We start from the raw sequence: 21,634 nt of genomic DNA, 5'->3' as shown, positions 1-21,634 counted from the left end.
TTTTGCCCTCTGGTTCTAGAATATCAATTCAGTTTTTCTTGATAAATTCTTGAAAGATGATGTCTAGACTCTTTATTTTCCCTGTAAAAACTATATTCTTTTTACTCTGCATACTTTAATTTCAGAGCAAAATAAACATTAACATACCACAATATACAACAACCTATTCACCAGATCAGGAGAGGGGGAAAAGGGACCCTGTAAAGCCTTGCCCTAATACACTGGGAGACAGAAGGAATAAAAAAGACTAGACATTGGCAGATGAATCCAGGCAAGGATAGGGCCTCTACTGCTGTTGTGGGAAAACATAGGGAACTATACAGAGGGTGAAGTCTGATCCAGAGGATCATCTAATGCATCTCCTCCATATGGATGCATCTTCATCTCCTTCAAGTGGAGGGATCTCATTAGGAACAGCAGTATTGGGTTCTTCTGCTGTCACCTCACCCTTATCAATGCCAAGACCTAGCTTAATCATGTAGTAAATCCTATTTGAGTGAGTCTGAGTATCTTCAAGGGAGAAAACTGAAGAGACTGCAGCTGTCTCAAAAAGCAACATTACCAAGTCTTTCACAGCCTTTTAGTTCTTGTCAGCCTCAGCCTTCTGCCCGAGAGTCTCCACAATGGAGTGATATGGATTTATTTACGGGTGCTTCTTGGCCATCATGTGACCCATTATGGAGTTGTCTCTCAATTGCTGTGCTTTCATGATGTGTTCCATTTTGGCTATCCAGCCATTTGTGCTAGTCATAATGTAGCAGAGTGAAGACATCAGCTGATTGGAGAGTGTCACTTTCTGAACCTTCTTATCCAGAATTTCCTTCATTAGCTTGCACAAGTTTTCAATTTTTGCCTTGCTGTTCTCCATTTTTTTCTTTTCTTCTTCATCCTCTGGAAGTTCTAATCCTTCCTTAGTAACAGAAACAAGGGTCTTGCCATCAAATTCCTTAAGCTGCTGCATGCCATAGTGATCAATGGGCTCTATCATGTATACTACTTCAAAACCATATTTCTGGGACAGCTAGGTGGTGCAGTGGTGGTGCAGTGGATAGAGCACCAGCCCTGGAGTCAGGAGGACCTGAGTTCAAATTCATCCTCAGACACTTCACATTTACTAGCTGTGTGACCCTGGGCAAGTCACTTAACCCCATTTCCTAGCCCCCCCCAAAATGTTCTGTACCTGTTCCACAAAAGCAGAGTTGGCATTTGTTCTTTGCTCTCACCAGTGATATAACAAATGCATTTTTGTGTTTCCTTCATTCTAGACACGTACTCAGACAAGGAAGTCACCTCATCTTCTGACTAAGATGTGTGATAATAGAACATTTCAGGTAGATGGAGCCTGTTGCTTGAGTCTTCATGAATTCCAAGTTTCAGGTGGTTTTTTTTTTAACATGTGTTTTTAAAATTTTGGGTTACAAATTTTCTCCCTCCCTACTCACCCTCATTGTAAAGGCAAATATCTTGATACAGGTTATAGATATGTAGTCATGTAAAACACTTACATAGTAGTCATGTTGTGAAAAACTAAATATATTTCCCTTCATCCTATCCTACCTCCCATTTATTCTATTCTCTCTTTTGACCCTGTCCTTCCTCATCAGTGTTTGCTTCTGATTATCCCCTTCCCCAATCTGCCCTCCCCTCTATCAACCCCCTGCTCTCTTGTCCCCTTCCCCTCTTATTTTCTTGTAGGGTAAGATAGATTTCCATACCCCATTGTGTATGTTATTCCCTTCTTAAGGCAAATCCTATGAGAATAAGATTCACTCATTCCCTCTCACCTTCTGCCATTTCCCCTCCACTGTAAAAGTCTTTTCTTGTCTGTTTCATGTGAGATAATTTACCTCATTCTACTTCTCCCTTTTTCCTTCTCCCAGTATAATACTCTCTCATCACTTAATTTTATTTTCCAGATATCACCTCTTCATCCTCAACTCACCCTGTGCCATCTATGCAGCCATCTATCTATCTGTCTATCTATCTATCTATCTATCTATCTATCTATCTATACATACATATACAAAATTTTTTCCCTCCTACTACCCTAATACTAACAAAGAACTCATGACTTACAAATATCATCTTTCCATGCAAGAATATAAATAGTTCAACCTTAATAAGTCTCTTATTATTTCTCTTTCCTGTTTACCTCTTCCATGTTTTACTTCAGTCTTGTATTTGAAAGTCAACTTTTCTATTCAGCTCTGGTCTTTTCCTCAGGAATGCTTGAAAGTCCCCTATTTCATTGAATGATGGTTTTTACCTTGAAGGTATATACTCAGTTTTGCTGGGCAGGTGATTCTTGATTGTGATTCTACCTCCTTTGCCCTCTGGAATATTGCGCTCCATGCCTTCTGGTCCCTTAATGTAGAAGCTGCTAAATCTTGTGTTATCCTAATTGTGTTTCCACAAAACTTGAATTGTTTGTTTCTGACTGCCTGCAGTATTCTCTCCTTGACCTGGGAACTCTGAAATTTGGCTACAACACTCCTAGGAGTTTTCCTTTTGGGGTCTCCTTCAGGAGGTGATCAGTGGATTATTTCCATTTCTATTTTGCCCTCTGGTTCTAAAATATCAGGGCAGCCAGGAATCACCTACCCAGCAAAACTGAGTATAATCCTTGATGATGTCTAGGCTCTTTTTTCAATCATGGCTTTCAGATAGTCCAATAATTTTTAAGTTCTCTCACCTGGATCTATTTTCCAGGTCAGTTGTTTTTCCAATGAGATTTTTCACATTCTTTTCTTTTCTTTTTCTTTTTGATTAGTTTCACAGTGCCTTGATTTCTCAAATAGTCACTAGCTTCCAACTGCTCCATTCTAAATTTTTAAGGAACTGTTTTCTTCAGTGAGCTTTTAGACTTCCTTTTCCATTTAGACAATTTTGCTTCTCCTTGGCTTTTTGGACCTCTTTTGTCATTTGGGTTAGGCTGCTTTTTAAGGTTTTATTTTCTTCAGTATCTTTTTGGGTCTCCTTTCGCATCATTGTCAGTTTTTCCTCCACTTCACTTACTTGCTTCTCAAAATCCTTTTTTAAGCTTTCAATGGCCTGGGATGAATTCATATTTTTCTTGGAGGCTTTGGATGCAAAAGCTTTTGCTTCATTGTCTTCTTCTGGCTGTATGTTTTGATCTTCTTTGTCACCAAAGTAAGACAATATAGTCTGACTCTTTTTGTACTGCTTGCTCATGATCCCAGACAATTACTTGAGTTATAAACTCTTCTGTTTCCAGTGTGGAGAACCCCCAAGCTACAGGGGTTTGTGCAGGTGTTTTCAGAGATACTTCTAGGGACCTGCAAATTTTCAATTCTTCCAAGGTGCTGTGATCAAGGGTGAGGTGTTTAATCTTTCCCGTCCTGTGCTCTGCTCTATGAGTGACCACAAGCACTCTTTTCTGTCTTTGAACTATGAGGAGGATTTCAGGTTTTTCAAAAAGTCCTCATAGAACTTTTTGTAATTCTCTTTGTCTTCTGCCTATTCAGAGAAAAGCTCTAGACACTTCATGACACCATTCTTCTGTATGACCTTCAAGATTTTACTCTGCTGCAGCATTTATCTGGAGATGTTGAGGGGCAGATCCTCAGAGTTCACCACACTTTGCATAAAATTAAGATACTCTGGAATAAGCTCACCACAACTATCCATGATGAAGAAATGCCATACATATAGCTTAATATTGTTCTTTTTTGTTTTCAAAGAGATCAAAAGGAGTCCTGTGGGGGATGAAGAGCAGAGTTCTGAATTCCAGCTGACCTTCCACTGAGAAGTGCTTTCTGCCAAGTGATGTTCCTAATCATTAGTGAGACTCTTATAAAACTCCTCATATTCTTCTTGGTTAATGTTATCAGGGTTACATGTCCAGATGGGCTTAGTCTTGTTCTGCTCTTCCTGATCAATGTATTTCTCCTTGATCTTCTTGCTTTTCTCCTTGTCCTTGCCTTCATCTTCTTCATCATATCCTACATCTTCAATTTTGGGTTCCTCTTCATCTTTGGCTACTTCTTCCTCTTCTTTCTTTTTGTCTTCCTCTGTCTCATCATCACTTATTTCCTTCTGTTGTTATTTGTCCAAATAAAGTGTGATGGAATAGCCAATGAACTGAAAGCACTCATTTACAACCTCCTTGACCCATCTCTCTTCCAGATACTCAGTCTAGTTTTCTTTCAGATGTAAGATCACTTTGGTGCTCCTGCCAATATGCTTGTGATGGTCAGCACGGACTATGAAAGAGCCACCAGCAGGAGACTCCTATGCATACTGTTAATCATCATTGTGCTTGATGATGACAACTACCTTCTTTGCGACCAAGGAAACAGAATAGAAACACACACAAAACTGACCCATCAAGGAGATGCCTGTTTTAGCCTGCAAAGCCTCCATGAAAGACTTGATTATAGTACCCAAGTTGTTGATCAAATCAGCTTTTCTCATGCCAATGCCAGTGTCCACCAAAATCAGAGTACACTCCTGAGGGTTGGGAATGATGTCAATCTTCAGCCCTTTACCATTGTCCAATTTGGAATTATCTGTCAGGCTGTAATAGCAAAACTGATCTAGGGCACCAGAAGCATTGGAAATGATCTCTGAAAGGAAGATTTCTTTATTACAATAAGAAGTGTTAATAATCAAGGAGATAAGCTGGGCAATGTCTGCCTGGAAGGTAAAGGTCTCCTCCTCCTCCTCTCCATGCTGCAGTCAAGCATCTGGAGTAGTTGTGGATAAGAAGGCTAGTTCAAGGGAGTACTGAGTCCAGTGGATTCAAAGACCAGGTAGCATGAGAAGTTTGGAACAAGAGAGCTTGGTTATTTTTTTTTCATCCTGACTTTCTTGTAGCTTAATAATTCTTAAATTATCTCTCCTGGATCTCTTTTCCAGATCAGTTGTTTTTCCAACGAGATGTTTCACATCATCCTTTTGATTTTTATTGCTTCTTGATGTCTTGTGAAGTCATTAGCCTCCACTTAACCAATTATAACTTTCAAGTAATTATTCAGCAAACTTTTGTACCACCTTTTCCATTTGGCCAATACTGCTTTTCAAGGCATTCTGTTTGCTGAATTTTTGTGCTTGTTTTACCATTTGTCCCACTCTGTTTTTTAAGATGTTATTAACTTCAGTACTTTTTTGGTGTCTAGTTTACCAAGCTGTTGACTTTTTTCGTGATTTCCTTGCATCATTCTCATTTCTCTTCCCACTTTTTCCTCTACCTCTCTTACTTGGTTTTTAAAATCTTTTTTGAGCTCTTCTATGGCCTGAGACATGTTTTTCTTTGAAGCTTTGGGTACAGGGATTTTGACTTTGGTGTCTTCTTCTGAGTGTGTGTTTTGATCTTTATTGTCACCATAGTTATTTTCTATGGTCAGATTTTTTTTCTGTTCTTTGCTCATTTTCCAGTCTATTCCTTGACTTTTACCTCTGTGTTAAAGGAGGGCTGTGCTTCCCAAGTGGAAGGGAGACTCTCCCAAGCGTTAGGCTTTGTGTAGCTATTTTCAGAGTTAATTCTGGGTACCTGTAAATTTTTGGCTTCTTCTAGAAGGGAGGTGTATTTACTACTGTCCTTTACTATGCACTGGCTTGTGAGTGACCGCAATCACTCTTTTTAACCCTGGAACTTTTACTACAGTTCCTGCTTTCCTGCAGCTGCAAACTCCTCACACTGGAACTGAGATCCAGGACTGCAACCCAGCTCCAGGTATGGGCAATGCAACAGAGTTCTGGCCCTGGTGCCAGCAATTAGACTTCGGTAAATCTCCTTCTGATCTATTGCCCTATCCCCTTACCATCTGTGTGCTGAGAGGTGTAGAAACCACTACTGCTACCACTGACGCAGTTGTCCTGAAACTTGCTTCTGGTTTTCTGGGGCCTGGCCTGCTCTGGTGCTGCCTTCAGTGGACTGTGTTCCTCCCTCACCCTCGTGCAACAGACCTTTCCTGCCAACCTTCTAAGTTGTCTGTCTTTTTGTGTGCTCTGCTGCTGTACAATTGGTTTAGCATCATTATTTAAAGGGATTTGGAGGGATTTGGGAGAGAGCTCAGGCAATCCCCTGCCTTTACTCCGCCATCTTGTCTCTGCCTCTAAAATACAAATTTTTTTTCCTTCTATACTTTTGCATAAAAGTGAAGTATGAGCTTGTTTCCCAGTTTTTAATGATGCTTTTAATATATGTGGCTAGTACAGGGAAGAAGGAGAAGAAGAAAGAATAAACTAAGTTCATAGAATTACATGAACTGGGGGCAAAGGACCAGAGGCTGCTGGGACAGATTAGACAGGAGGCCCTGCAGAGTTGACAAAGAGTTAAAAGGAGAAAGACTGAAATTCCATGGCACAAAGAATGGGTCTCCTTTCAAAGAAAAATAGTTCAGTGATCCCAATAAGGACATATGATAAAGGAACCAATATGATTATTTTTAGCTAAATGTTACAAATATAAAGATGAAGACAGGAAAGCTTTATGCATTAAACAAGGACAGGAAGGGCAGTTTTATGAGACCCTGCTACAACATCAGATGAAGAATGGGAGACCCTGATGATCGTTATTCCTTAGAAAAAGATTTCATTTTTTTATGCCCAAAGCAAGCTTAGATTTATATAGAGATGGATTAGGTGGTGAATATTTAATCAATGAGATTTCAGGGTTATGTAGGAATTTCTCATTGCCTCCTATCTACCACTAAAATTCCTTCCCATCCACTAAGTCATGCTCCAAAGTCACTATCTAGGCCTTATTTCTTTGGCTTAAGGTTTGGGTCTTGCTTTGTTGTTATTGTTCAGTTGTTTCAGCTGCGTCCTGCTCTTTGTGGCCAAATTTGAGCTTTTCTTGGCAAAGATACTTCAGTGATTTTCTATTTCCTTCTCCAACTCATTTTACAGATGAGAAAACTAAGGTAAAGAGAGTTGAAGATTTGCCCAAGGTCACACAGCAATTAATTGTCTGAAGCCAAGTTTGAACTCAAAAAGATGGTCCTTCCTGCATCCAGGCCCAACATTCTATCTACTGTGTCATCTAGCTGCCCTGTTAGTTACAGTTTATGGGCTAATATATGTGAGACACTTAATGTTTTAAGTGACCAGTGATACCTTAGCAATACAATGCTTGAGAGACCAAATGAATAGGAGTGAGGGATAATAGACCCCTTTGGAGTAAGGAAAAGGTAGCACAGTGAATAGAGTTTGGTGACTTTTAGTCAGAAAGACCTGTGTTCAAGTCCAGTTTCACACATTTACTCTCTGTATGACCCTGGACAAATCTCTTCATCTGTTTGCCCCAGTTTCCTCATCTGTAAAATGGGGATAATGATAGAACCTACCCCCCTCCCGGAGTTGTCATGAGTATCAAATGAGATAATAACTGTAAAGTGCTTAGTATAGCACCTGACACTTAGAGCCATGTGAATGTTAGCTATTGCTGTTATTAATATCATTATTGTTGTTATTTCAGGAAGAACTGCCAATAGGGTGAGGGTAGAAATGGAAAAGGCAAATTTTGTTGACTTCACAATTATGATCAAGCATAGCCCTAGTCAGGATCTTCTGGGTGGAATGTAGTCAAAGGTCATGAGGCAAATTTTGTGATGAGTAGTAAGAGAGAAGTTAATCTCTTAATTGGAAAGACAAAATCTATGAATCCCCAAACTGGCTAAGATCCAGGAGTAAACCTAATGAAACTGGCACAAGTAAAGCCAGGGAAAGCCAAAAAAGAGACTAATGTATATTCAGTTGTATGAAGAGTGAGAAAGGAGATAAATTATGCAATTTTCCTACTAGCAGAAAGTAATTTTTCCCCCTTCATGAATTTTTCTTTGTAGAAGATGGTGGTTGTCAAATTGAGTTTTCTTAGATACAGTATGCTCAATGTTACTAAGTAGAATTAAAGAGTAGCCATTATTAATCATGAATGTAAAAGCATTTATTAAGTGCTTCCTATGCAAAACACTAGGCTTGATTAATCCAGTCAAAAGAGAATATGAAACAGAAAAGGCCTATTCATGTGAAGGGATGGTTTCAATGATTTTTCTCCCTTTTATTCTGTCTGTTTTTTTTTTCTTTATTGTGAGGTAAACTAGGCCTTGAATTTAAGATGATGCTATTTTATAACTGCTAATAACATTGCTTTGGATCCATCTCTGACTCTCCTTAGTCTCTATAACAGTTCAAAGATTTAGAAGGATCAAAATTTTCCTGAATTCCACATGGCTCCCATACCCCATCATTTTTTTTTCTCCTTACAAATTCTTAGACATTAGGGCATCATTATTCTTGCTGGTTAAAAGATTTCAGAGGCTGAAAGTCCTAGGGAAGATTTGATCTAACAAAGCATGTGATTGTTATGGCTTTTCCTCCATTGGTATCAATCAATCAATTAGCAAGTATTTATTAATGTTTACTATAAGCCAAATCATATGATAAGTTCTTGGTATACAAAGATTTAAAAAAATGAAATACTCTCTGTGTGTCCTTGATAGACTTGGTGACTTTAGTAATCTTCATTAGACATCTTGCTTTTCTCAAAAGCAGGAGTAGCCAATATTGAGTACTTTGTTGTTTATAGCTAATGCTAGAACTATTAATTTGTATTAAAGCAAAATAAATAATTTTAAAGGAAAAGATTAAAGTTAAAATAAAGAGCTCAGAAAGCCTTCCATCCCAAAATGAGACAACTTTTATAACTAGCCCAAAAGAGATGAATGCCAGGGGACTCTAATTACTAGCATTTCTAAAAACATTTCTTCTTTTTAAATTCATTAAGTTTATTTTTTAAGGTTTTGTGACATACAAAACAAAAATTGGTGATGTTTTAGGATTTTTCCAAGTAAGTCATAGAATGTGAATGTCTTTCATTGATAAGGATTGGCCAATTTTGACACTTATGGGAGAACAGGTTATAATTCAAGAAACTTTTAAGTTGAAATCATTTAATTGCTTTTGAATTCACTGTTAAAACCAAAAAAAGAATATAAAATCAGTTCTTCAAGATATTCAACTTGAGATGACCTCATTATTGATAAGCAGAATACTACTGAAGCCTTCAAATATAAAGCACTTCATCTGCTCTTTCTTTGCCACCAGTAAAATTGTTTTCCATTAACATATATGATTTATATTTACATATACATGTCTATATTTCTTCCTTCTCTGTAAAATATAAACTCTTGGGGGGAAAAATATTTCTCCCTCTCTTCATTCATACTATACCTACTGTCTACACTGAACAAATATCACTTTACTTTATGTCGTATTACTTTTACTTGTGTTGGCCTTTTTCCCCCAATTACATGGCATGTCCTTGAAAGCAACAACCTTCCCTTTTACCTCCTTATTACTCCTGATAGCCTTCAATAGTCATAAGCACCTAATGGACACTTAAAGATTTAGCTTGGAGAAGAGGTGACTTACCACAGAATCTGTCTTTAAGCACTAGGAGGACTGACATTTGAAGAGACTTGTTCTACTTAGCTGCAGAAGGCAAAATCATTTGTTGTACCACCATTTATCCTGCTTCCTACATTCGGAATCTTGAGGTTATCTTCAATCAAATCTTCCCTCATCATCATTTCTTACATTTAACATGTTATAAAGTCCTGTCTATTCTTTTTGACAATACCTGTCCCATTTTTTCTTCTTTTCTCGGTTACTGCCAGCTCTCCAATATAAATCCTCATTAACAACAGACTTGATCTGTTTCAATAGCTTTCTAAGAGATCTTTCTGCCTTCACTTTCTGTCCCTTCCTACCTATCCTTCACAGGCTGCCAGAGCAATTTTTCTCATACATATATCTGTCCATGACATTTTGCTATGCTGAAGAATATTAGTATTTCTCTGCTGCCTCAAAGATTTTTGAAGATGGAGCAGGCATGGGCACGTTTGTAGCCAATAGTCAGAAAAGAGGCAGTAGGCAGGAAGAGAATATAGATAAGAGAGTGGGGGTGATAAAGGGAAAAATCTGCTTGAGGAGATGGGATGGAATAAGATTATTTGTGCAGATAAAGGAATTTGCCTCTGCAAAGAGTAGAGTCACCTCTTCATGTGAGATAAGGGTATAGGCTATAGAAAGGGCATAAGGTATAGACAACTGATATTGATAGAAGGCATCTGAATGATTTGAGATGAGGATGTGGGGGAGAAGAGGAAGAATTCATTGAATGGCCAGGGTTTTTTACCCATTAAAATATGTTTCAAGTTTCTCAGTTGAGAGGGTGAGGTGAAGAGGTGCCATGGCTGGTTTGCAGAGTGATGAGAAAGGTTTGGAAGAGCTTCTACAATGAGTAGGATAGTGAACTAACTAAACATGTGCAAAAGGATAGTCTAGCACCAGTGAAGGTCCAATCCAGGTGATGAATTTGAAGTAGGTTATAACTGATGTATGATTTTTCTCCACCTGAATTCATCAGAACATGTATAAAAAAAAAAAGGTAGTAGATAGTGGGAGCTAAGGTTAATATTGGCAAGGCACGGGTGGCAAAATGAAAAAAAAAAAAGTAAGAGACTCCAGAGACGAGTGTGGATAATGTGGAGTTGAAATGGTTCACCAAGGCCTCAAGATAGGGAAAGGAGTAGTGTGTGGCTACTACAGGGTTGATGGCATGACAGAGAACAGAAAGGTTGAGGAACTAAAAGTTTAGGATGTTTGAGAAACTACAAATATGAATGTTGAAGTCCTTTAGTATGATGGTAAGAGTTGGGGAGAAGTGAAAGATTATGAGTCAGGTGCTGAACTCTTCTGGAAGGAAGTATAATGTCCTGGAGGTCTATAGACATCCATCAGGAATATGATTGGGTTGTAGATATGGATTGCATAAACCTCAAAACCTCACTTGATCTGTCCATCCCTGCTAACTACAACCCCTTTTCTCTCCTGCCAAATTCCTTGAGAATAACATCCATAGTAGGTGCCTCCACTTCCTCTCCTTTCAATCACTTCTCAACTCTGTATAATCTGGCATTCTGTCATCAACTGAAACTATTCTCTCCATAGTTACCAATGATCTCTTAGTTATCAAATTCAATAGCCTTTTTTTTAATCCTCAAGTACCTTCAGTGCTTTACAATGTTTGACAAGTCAAACACTTTCTTGTTCTTTACACTCTCTTCTCTCTAGGCTTTTGGAATATTACTCTTCTGCTTCTCCTCAGTTTTCCTCCTGTGTGACTATTCCTCTTGTATCTTTTGCTAGATCATCATCCAGTTCATACTCATTAACCGCAGGTGTCTCTCAACGGCTCTGACCTTGGTCTTGTCTTCTCCTTCTATATTATTTTATTGGGTAATGTCATCAGCTCCCAAGGATTCAGTAATTATCTCTCTGCTGATAATTCTCAAATTCACTCATGTATCCTTAATGATTTTTGTTTACATCAGTCTTTCATATCCAACTTCTACTACACATTTTAAACTGAATGTCCTGCAAATATCTTAAACTTAACATGGCTAAAACTGAACTCAATTTTTTTTCTCCATGTCCTTCCCTCCTAAACCTAATGAAAGTGCCCTCCAGAACAAAATATTAAGTCTTCTATTTAGTATCCAAAGCCCTTCACAACCCAGCTCCTCTTCCCCAAACTTTCTAGTCTTCTCAAACCTTACACCTTACTTCACATACTCTTTCATTCAGTGTTACTGGCTTCCCACCTATTTCTCAGACAAGATGCTCCAGCTCTTGGCTCTGTGGATTTTAACTGGCTGGTCCCTCTGGTTGGAATATTCTCTCTTTTCATTTGTGCCTCCTGGCTTACCTAATTTTCTTCAAGTCCCAGCTAAAAATCCACCTTAAACAAGGAGTGTTTCCCAATCCTTTCTAATTCTAGTGTATTCTGTATGTTGACTGTTTCCTACTAATGTTGTATACAGATTGCTTATACATAGTTGTTTAAATTTTATCTACCTAATTAGATCGTGTGTTTCTTGAAGGTGAGGACTGTCTTTTGCTTTTCTTTGCAGCCCCACTGCTTAGCATAATATGTGGCACATAGAAGAGCTTAAAAAATAAATGTTTACTGACTGACTAAATCAAACTTTTTTATTTTCTTTTTAGTATTCAAGGCCCTCCACAAAAGGACACCCCCTACCACTCTCTCTCTTTCTTATATGTCATCGCTCCATACACTCTACATACTAGTATAACTATGCTGTTCTACTCCCATCATTCCATTATGCTTTCTTGCTTTCTGCCTTTGTTCATATTGTTCCATAATCTTGAAATGTACTTGCTGACTGTTTTGCCTCTTAGTTTCTCTTCATCCTTTAGAACTTTCCACAAAGTATTCTCTCATCCTCCTGATTGTGGTAACCTTCCTCTTCAGACTTCACATACACTCTATTTTGTACCTTTCTGATACATGTAATATAACATTGAGTACTATATGTATGCAGATATCTTTTACCTTTGCTCAGTAAGACTAGAAGCTCCTCAATGTCAGGATATTTTCTTATCTAAACTCTTTACATACCTTATACAGAATCTAGCTAGGTGTTCTACACATAGGAGGTGCTTTAGTAAGGTTTTTTGGATGAAATAAGAGTAATGTGGTAAAGTTTCAGAGAGGCAGATAATTATAAGAAGAAAAAAGCACATCCAAATAATTGAGTTGTATAAAAGTGGAACAGACTGGTAGCTAGTGGAGATTATGAGAGACATTAGGGCTAGACAAGTAGATCTGAGAGACATCTGCATAGATACAATAATTAAGATGGTGGAAGTTAAAACATCACCAAGTCATATAACATAGAGATAGAAGAGAAGAGAGCCTAGGATAGAGCCATGGAGGACCTCTACAATTAGAAGGTATAACCTGCATGAAGACCTATCTAAGGAAATAGGGAAGTGGTGGTTATACACACACACACACACACACACATACACACACATATATATCCAGGAAAAAAAGGCACAAACATTGTTCAAAGGAAGTTTGGCAAAGCCTCTGAGGCACTATAAAAGTTCATGTTATAAAGAGAGGATTTGGGATAGATACAGGGCTCCTTGGGAAGTGTAATGAAGAGTGAAGTGAATGAAGAGGCCAAAAGCTGGTGGCCTAAATACCAAGATGACATGAGGATTCCTGGGAGCAAACTGGGTAAAGACAAGAAGTCCAGAAGAGGTCAGTCACACTAAACCATTCACAATTTGTATTGCCATAATATTTTGATACATCTAATAAACTATATAGTTTTATCCATAACTTTTGTCTCACCCTAAAGTATAGAATCTTTAATGATACAAATTTGGATGTCAGTGATAGGCTTGTGTAGGATTGGGGAATAGGAGGCTTGGCCAAATTCAGACGGCTTTCCCATTACTTCTGAAATGGCTATCTACTTTTCCTACTCATTTGCCTTGGCCAAAGGTTTTGTTGGATGAATTGACTGGGAATTATATATTGTTATGTCAGATACACATTTTAGTTGCATTTTGAATTAATCCTATTTAATTCATTTTTTTTGAATAATTTCAGTGAAAAACCTGCTAAGTTAATGTAAATATTACATCACTTTGCCTAGAAATTTAAGTGCTTTTTTGCACAGGGAACAATATAAATTTGAACTTTTTAAGTGAAATTTAACCTTGAAATGAAATTTTCCCTTTAAATTATAATACTAACTATGTTTGGAGAGTCTTTCATCTAAGTAATGCTTTTTCATATAAGAAGTAATTAAGCTTCACAACTCCATTTTAGGCCTGTGTAATATAATCTAGCTCTTTAACCTAAGCCATTGTTACAAACATCCAGCTTTCATCAGACTAAAGTCTTCTCTATATTGGGCCCAGCATGTGTAGAAATCAGGCCCAATAAGAACTTTACACATCAAACAACATGGAGTGGAAAGAGGCATGAAAATGCGGATACCAAAGGATCACAAGAACAGTAATTTAAATAATACTGCTTAAAATGAATGAAATGAACGGTGCAAGATGTGTTTCTACTCATCACATGGGTAACTTTAAATTTTTTCTATTTTTAGACATTTCATTACAAAAATAGATGTTTGGGACTATGCTGAGATCCATAGACTCCTTCAAAAATACTGACAATTTGAAGTTAAATTTCAAACAATTGAATTTTCAAACTTTCCAAAGAATATTCAAAATTGTTGCAAGCCTTTCTCTTTCTTTCTGGATGCAAAATCTTTGGAATAAATTAGAATTTAGATTAAATGTTCAAGGTTGTATAATGGTGATAATTTTGTACATTCCGATTCAATTCATCCTGTTTAATGAAAACTTTGTCCAGGGATCTTTTCTAAATACTGATTACCAGTCCCTGAACTCAAATAAATTTGTATTTTTGATTCTCTATCTATAATCAACTTTCCCATAATAATTTTTAATACATGATGAGCTGAGATGTATCAGAAAATTTCACATGTAGATAGCTATATATTTGAGGATACTGCACTGTACAGTAGAATGTCTACATGTAAATTCTGCATGGAGAAAGAATGTAAATGCACATAATTGTTCTTTGACCACTCGTAAATGTAGACATATTCATGTAATTGCATTATGTAATATCTCCAAGGGTCCCTCCATCTAAAAATGTTTTTAGACCCAGTGAATCTCAATAATTAAATTTTGAAAGTACATATTTACACATACAATGAACATATAATCCCCAAATTTATTTTCAATCTATTTTAATTAAAAAAGGATGAGAATTGAAAAATATGGTATGTGAAAAAAATAGTAGTAAGAATTAGCTACCATTGCCAATGAGAAGTGGGAATTGAAAATTCTAAACTGAAACATGGCATAACAAATCCAGCACAGAAGAAAGCAACTGAATTCTTTGCTTAGAAAGTCTAAAATATACTGACATAGGAACCTTCTACACAAGGGGAAGGTTTGGCTGAAAAAATTCTGTCTATGTTTTCCTAATTTTTCCTTTCAGCCAAGATTGCACTAGATTGGGGGGAGGGGGTGTGAATGTACTGGAAAGGCAAGCAAATGAGGGCATTTCTGATTAGGTAATACTGGGGAAATAAGAGGTTGTTCACAAGTTCAGACCTCTATCCAGACAGAGATTTATTCTTTTTTTTTAATATAAATTTATTCATTTTTTGTTTTCAATATTTACTTCCACAAGATTTTGAGTTCCGAATTTCCACCCCATCTCACCCCTCCCCCCACCCCAAGATGGCATGCATTCTGAATATCCCTTCCCCTAGTCTGTCCTCTCTTCTCTCTCTCCCCCCTTATCTTATTCCCTTCCCCTTCTATTTTCCTGTAGGGCAGGATAGACTTCTGCACCCCATTTCCTGTATTTCTTATTTCCCAGTAGCATGTGAAAATGATATTTTTTAAACATATGTTTTTAAAACTTTGGTTTCAAATTTTCTCCTTCCTCCCTCCCCACCCACCCTCATTGAAAAGGCAAGCAATTCAATTTAGGTTACACATGTGCAGTTATGCAAAACACTTCCATAGTAGACATGTTGTGAAAAACTAACTCTATTTCCCTTAATCCTATTCTGCCCTCCCATTTATTCTATTCTTTCTTTTGACCCTGTCCCTCCTCAGAAGTATTTACTTCTGATTACCCCTTTCCCAATCTGCCCTCCTCTCTATCATCCCCCTGCTCTCTTGTCCCTTCTCCCCTATTTTCTGTAGGGTAAGACAATTTCCATACCCAATTGAATGTGTATGTTATTCCCTCCTTAAGCCAAATCCTATGAGAATAAGATTACTCATTCCTCTCACCTTCCCCTTTCCCCTCCACTGTAAGAGACTTTTCTTTTCTGTTTTTTTTGTGAGATAATTTACCCCATTCTACCCTCTTTCTTCTTCTCCAGTATAATCCTTCTCATCCCTTAATTTTATTCTCCAGATATGACCCTTAATCTTCAACTCACCCTGTGCCCTCTATCTATCTATCTATCTATCTATCTATCTATCTATCTATCAACATATAATTTTTTTCCTCCAACTACCCTAATACTGACAAAGGTCTCATGAGTTATAAATATCATCTTTCCATGGAGAATGTAAACAGTTCAACTTAATAAGTCTCTTATGATTTCTCTTTCCTGTTTACCTCTTCATGTTCCACTTGAGTCTGTATTTGAAAGTCAAATTTTCTATTCAGCTCTGGTCTTTTCATCAAGAATGCTTGAAAGTCCTCTATTTCACTGAATGACCATTTTTCCCCTGAAGGATTATACTCAGTTTTGCTGGGTAGGTGATTCTTGGTTGTAATCCTATCTCCTTTGCCCTCCAGAATATTATATTCCATGCCCTCGTCCTTTAATGTAGAAGCTGCTAAATCTTGTGTTATCCTGATTGTGTTTCCACAGTACTTGAATTGTTTCTTTCTGGCAGCTTGTAATATTTTCTCCTTGACCTGGGAACTCTGGAATTTGGCTATAATATTCCTAGGAGTTTTCCTTTGGGGATCTCTTTCAGGAGAAGACTGGTGGATTCTTTCAATTTCTATTTTGCCTCTGGTTCTAATATATTAAGGGAATTTTTCTTGGTAATTTTTTGAAAGATGGTGTCTAGGCTCTTTTTTTGATCATGGCTTTCAGATAGTCCAATAATTTTTAAATTCTCTCTCCTGGATCTATTTTCCAGGTCAGTTGTTTTTCCAATGAGATATTTCACATTGTTTTCTAATTTTTCATTCTTTTGGATTTGTTTTACAGTGTCTTGATTTCTCATAAAGTCACTGTCTTCCAATTGCTCTATTCTAATTTTTAAGCAAGTATTTTCTTCAGTAATCTTTTGGACTTCCTTTTCCATTTGGCCAATTTTTCCTTTTAGGGCATTTTTCTCCTTATTGGCTCTTTGGGCCTCTTTTTCCATTCGGATTAGGCTATTTTTTTAAGGTGTTATTTTCTTCAGTATTTTGGGGGGTCTCCTTTAGCAAGCTATTGACTTGTTTTTCATTATTTTCTTGCATCACTCTCATTTCTCTTCCCAGTTTTTCCTCTACTTCCCTTCCTTGCTTCTCAAAATCCCTTCTGAGCTCTTCCAAGGCCTAGGACTGATTCATACTTTTCTTGGAGGCTTTGGATGTAGGAGCTTTGACTTTATTGTCTTCTCCTGGTTGTATGTTTTGTTCTTCTTTTTCACCATAGTAAGATAATATAGTCTGATTCTTTTTGAGCTGCTTGTTCATGATCCCAGCCAATTACTTGAGTTTTAAACTCTTTTGTTAAGGTAAGATTCTGCTTCCAATGTGGAAAATGTACTGTCCCAAGCTTCAGGGGTTTGTACAGTTGTTTTCAGAGATACTTGTAGGGACCTGTAGCACATTAATACTGTCTGTGGAGTTTTCTTGAGAGAGATACTGGAGTGGTTTGTCATTTTCTTCTCTAGTCAATTAACAGAAACAGAGGTTAAGTGACTTTACCAAGGCCACACAGTTGATAAGCATCTGAGCATGAATTTTAACTCAGGTCTTCTGAATCCAAGTCCAGCACTCCATTCATTGACCACCCTGTTGCTTCCCCACTTCATTTCTACATTTTGAAGGTGCTGTCATCTATTTCACCAAGTCTTTTCTCTCTCTCCAAAATTGTCTCCCTGAAGAGAGCCTGGGCCCACACATGTTCTTCCTTGTAACTGGATGCCATAAGAAACTCTCTCCTATCCCAAAATCTCACCAACTGGCTTCTAACTTAGGCATACAGAGTGAAGAATCCTATGCTAATGGACCAAACTTTAACCCTGAGTTACACATTATTACAAAGTTAATAAGTATCAGAGGGAGGATTTGAATTTAGGTCCATGGTTCTTTCCATTAACCACATTGCCTTCATGGTGGCCTTTACCTGTCTTTATTCTTTTACTTAACAAACATTTATTAAATGCTATGTGCAGAATGCCAAAATTATGACATACAGGTGGACTACAATGAAATAGTACACAAACAAGCGAATTAATATATCATTTCCCTTCACATAGCAGTGAATCTGGATTATTCAAATTCATTCTGGATAGGAGTTCTTTTGTTTTTCTTAGTATAATCATAGTGCCTAAACTAATTCACTCACTTTTTCCATATGAAATCTCTCTCTTCCTTCAGCCATGACTTTGTTCTTTGGGGACCAGTGTAGCTTCATGTCATGATTACTTTCTTTTCTATGTAGTCACAAACAATCTACTTAATAAACTGCTTTCTATTTCCCCAGGAATAAATATCAAACCTAATGAGAACAGCAGCAGCAACAACAATAGTATTGAAATCAGGATGAACAAAGAGCAAAAATAAAAAATCTGGGCATTTTCCTGCCCCTACATATACATTATATAATTAAATACTTGTCGAGTGCTAATTGTATACCAGAAACTATTATAGGTTTGTTCAATTAATATAAGATTAATTCCTTCAAAGAACTTGAAATGAACCTGGGGAAACAAGATTATTAAACATGAAACATTTACCAGTCATCAATCAATAAGCATGTATTTAATGTCTATTATGTGTAATGTACTATTCTAAATTCTTGGGGTACAAATGAGGAAAGAGAGAGAGGAATAAACAGATGCTAAACTGAACTAACCTCATAAGCTTCACTTTCTTCATCTGCAAAAGTTAGTAATATTTCAGCTACCTATCTCATAAACCTGTCACGAGAATCAAATTAGCTAATGTATATAAACTTTTTTTTAAGTGTAAAGTACATATATAAATGCAAATCATTATTGTTGTTGTTTTAGTATTCCAGAGAAATAAAGGGCTGGAGTATTTAGGGGAGACTTCATGGAAGAAATAAGATATTAATTTTGGCATTGAATTATCTGTAGGAATTCAGGCACCAATCAGTCCCAAGTCTGAGGAAGAAAGGAAAAGCTAAACAAAGAGGTGAACAGAAAGGAATCACAGTATTCTCCAAGAGTTATGATTCTTTTAATTTCTTTTATAATGCTCACTCCTAGTTTATACATTATGCATTTAAATGAGTTATTCAGTACTAAGTACCTTACATATTATTTCATGAGCAATTCCAATGATTTCAGTAGATGACATATATCAATGACAGCACTTCCAATTAATTGATTTTCATAATTCAAATACCCCAAGGGTAGTAGAAACCACTTGTCAAAAATGCAATTATGAACCTACTACTTGATTTTCAAGGACTGAGCATATTAACAATACACAACAATATTAGGGAAAAATCAACTTTTTAAATTTTAAGGTGTTTTATACTAACTTCTGAAGCTAGTGGTTTTTTAAAATACCATAAGAGTGTATTAAAAACACCCCATCTATCATTATTTTTTCCCCTTAACCTGACTGTACTCCAGATTTCAAAATTTCTAGATACCATTATCCATTCAGTCACACAGGCTAACCAACTCTGAATTATCCTTAACTCTTTATGTTCACTCATTCCTCATATCTAATTAGTTGCCAAATCTTACCATTTCTTTCTCCACAACATCTCTCTTATATAGGCATACCTCATTTTATTGCACTTTGCTTTGTTACCCTTTGCAGATGCTCTTTTTTTTTGTCCACACTGCATTAAGCAAGTCTATCTGCACCATTTTTCCAACAGCATGTGCTCACATAGCGTCTCTATGTCACATTTTGGTAATTATTGCAATATTTTAAACTTTTTCATCATTATTGTAACTTTCATGGTGGTCTGTGATCAGTGATCTTTGATGTTACTATTGTATCTATTTTGGGTGCTGCCAACTTTGCCTATATAAGACTGCAAAGTTAATAAATATTGTATGCTCTGACCACCTGGGGACATTGCCATTCTTCCTCTTTTACTCTTCTTGGGCCTCCCTATTATGTAAGACAATAATATTGAAATTAGGCCAATTAACAGCCCTATAATGGGCTCCAAATATTCAAGTGAAAGAAAGGATCAGTTGATGAAATTAAGAAATTGCCACATCCACACCATCCTTCAGTAACCACCACCCTGATCAGTCAGCAGCCATCAACATGGAGGCAAGACCTGTAGCAACAAAAAGTATAAGACTAACTGAAGGCTCAAATGATTGTTTTCATTTTTTAGCAATAAAATATTTTATGAAGTAAGGTATATATATTGTTCTTTTAGATATAATACTATTGCACTATTAATAAACCACAGTATAAAGTAAACACAATGTTTATATATACTGGGAAACCAAAACAATTCTTATGACTAACTTTATTGAGATATTTGCTTTATTGTGGTGGTCTGGAACCAAACCCACAATATCTCCAAGATATGCCTGTTCTTCCACTTCTCTATACAAACACAACCATGAATCATTCAGTCAATAAATGCTTATTAAGCATCTAGTATGTGCCAGGCATTGTTCTAAGTGCTATTTCAGGACCAGTTCAGGCCTTCACCATCTCTCTCACCTGCATTATTAGACTAACCTCCTAATTACTCTCCCTGCCTCAAGTATATCCTCACCGCAACACTTCCTCCATACAGCTGCAAACATTTTTTTTTTCCTGAAGCAAACTAAAAGTGTCTTTATCAGAAGCCAAGAAGGTGGAGAAAAGCCAAGAAGTTGTCTGAGTTCTCCCCAGTTTCCCTTAGAAACAACATTAAAACAAGCCTCCAAATGAATTCTGGAGCAACAGAACCTACAAAAAGATGGAGTGAAACAATTTTCCAGTGTAAGATAACTGAGAGGGACTTCAGGAAAGATCTGTCTCACTTAGGTAAAAGGAAAGTGCAGCCCATCATAGGCAGTGTTTCGGTAAGACGGTGGGAGGCTCTTAGGCACAACACAGATCAGCAGCTGAGGTCCTACTGTTCTGGCTCAGCAGTCCACTGGCACAGAAGGCCAGAGGTGAAGCATCCAGCCCCAGTGAAGAAGGCAAATTTCCATTGCCAGAATCCCAGAACAACAGGTACAATTAGGCCAGGCCATAACAGTTCAGTGGGCATGCTGCTGGCACCTGAGGCCCCAGAGCATAAAACCAGTCACCAGGTCCCTGGCCCTAGCAAAATAAGCTTAGGACAGTGCCCCCTGTGCCCCCAGAGCAAAGTTCAATTTAAAAGCCCTGAAATAGGCTTAAAATGAGCAAGAAACAGAAGAGAGGATAATACATCATGACCAGGTGGGATTTTTAACAGGAATGCAGGGCTGGCACAATATTTGGAAAATGATCAGCATAATGGACCATATCAATAACAATACTAACAGAAATTATGTGATTATTTCAACAGATGCAGAAAAAGCTTTTGACAACATATTGCACCCTTCTGATTAAAAACACTAGAGAGCATAGGAACAAATGGAGTCTTCCTGAAAATGATAAGTAGCATCTATTTAAAACCATCAGCAAGCATTATATGTGATGGAGATAAGCTAGAAGCTTTCCCAATATGATCATGGGCGAAATACGAATGTCCATGATCACCGCTACAAATGTTAGATTTATCAATAAGAGAAAAAAAATTAATAAATTAGAATACATTATGAGGAATCAAAATTATTGCTCTTTGAAAATGATATGATGGTATACTTTGGGAATCCTCAGGTATCAACTGTGAAACTTTTTTTAAAAATATTAACAACTTTAGCATTACCAACAAATTAGAATAGGCTAGGCATACAAGATACAGTAATAAGTGATTATAGTAATCAACTGCTTGATAAGCCCAAATATTCTAGCTTCTGGGATAAGAACTCATTGTTTGACAAAAACTCCTGTGGAAAATTGGAA

The 21,634-nt window shown here is 37.1% G+C and overlaps 1 pseudogene; it reads right to left on the bottom strand.

Moving 5' to 3' along the window:
• Positions 1-346: 346 nt before the first annotated feature.
• The window catches only part of LOC110210867 (heat shock protein HSP 90-beta-like), a 40,429-nt pseudogene continuing 19,141 nt past the window's right edge, over positions 347-21,634 (bottom strand).

The sequence above is a fragment of the Phascolarctos cinereus genome, unplaced genomic scaffold (genome assembly GCF_003287225.1).
Source record: "Phascolarctos cinereus isolate Bilbo 61053 unplaced genomic scaffold, phaCin_HiC Scaffold_726;HRSCAF=1367, whole genome shotgun sequence".
Lineage (NCBI taxonomy): Eukaryota > Metazoa > Chordata > Mammalia > Diprotodontia > Phascolarctidae > Phascolarctos > Phascolarctos cinereus.
The sequence above is the reverse complement of the archived record's forward strand: the minus strand, read 5'-3'. Positions and strand labels throughout refer to the sequence as shown.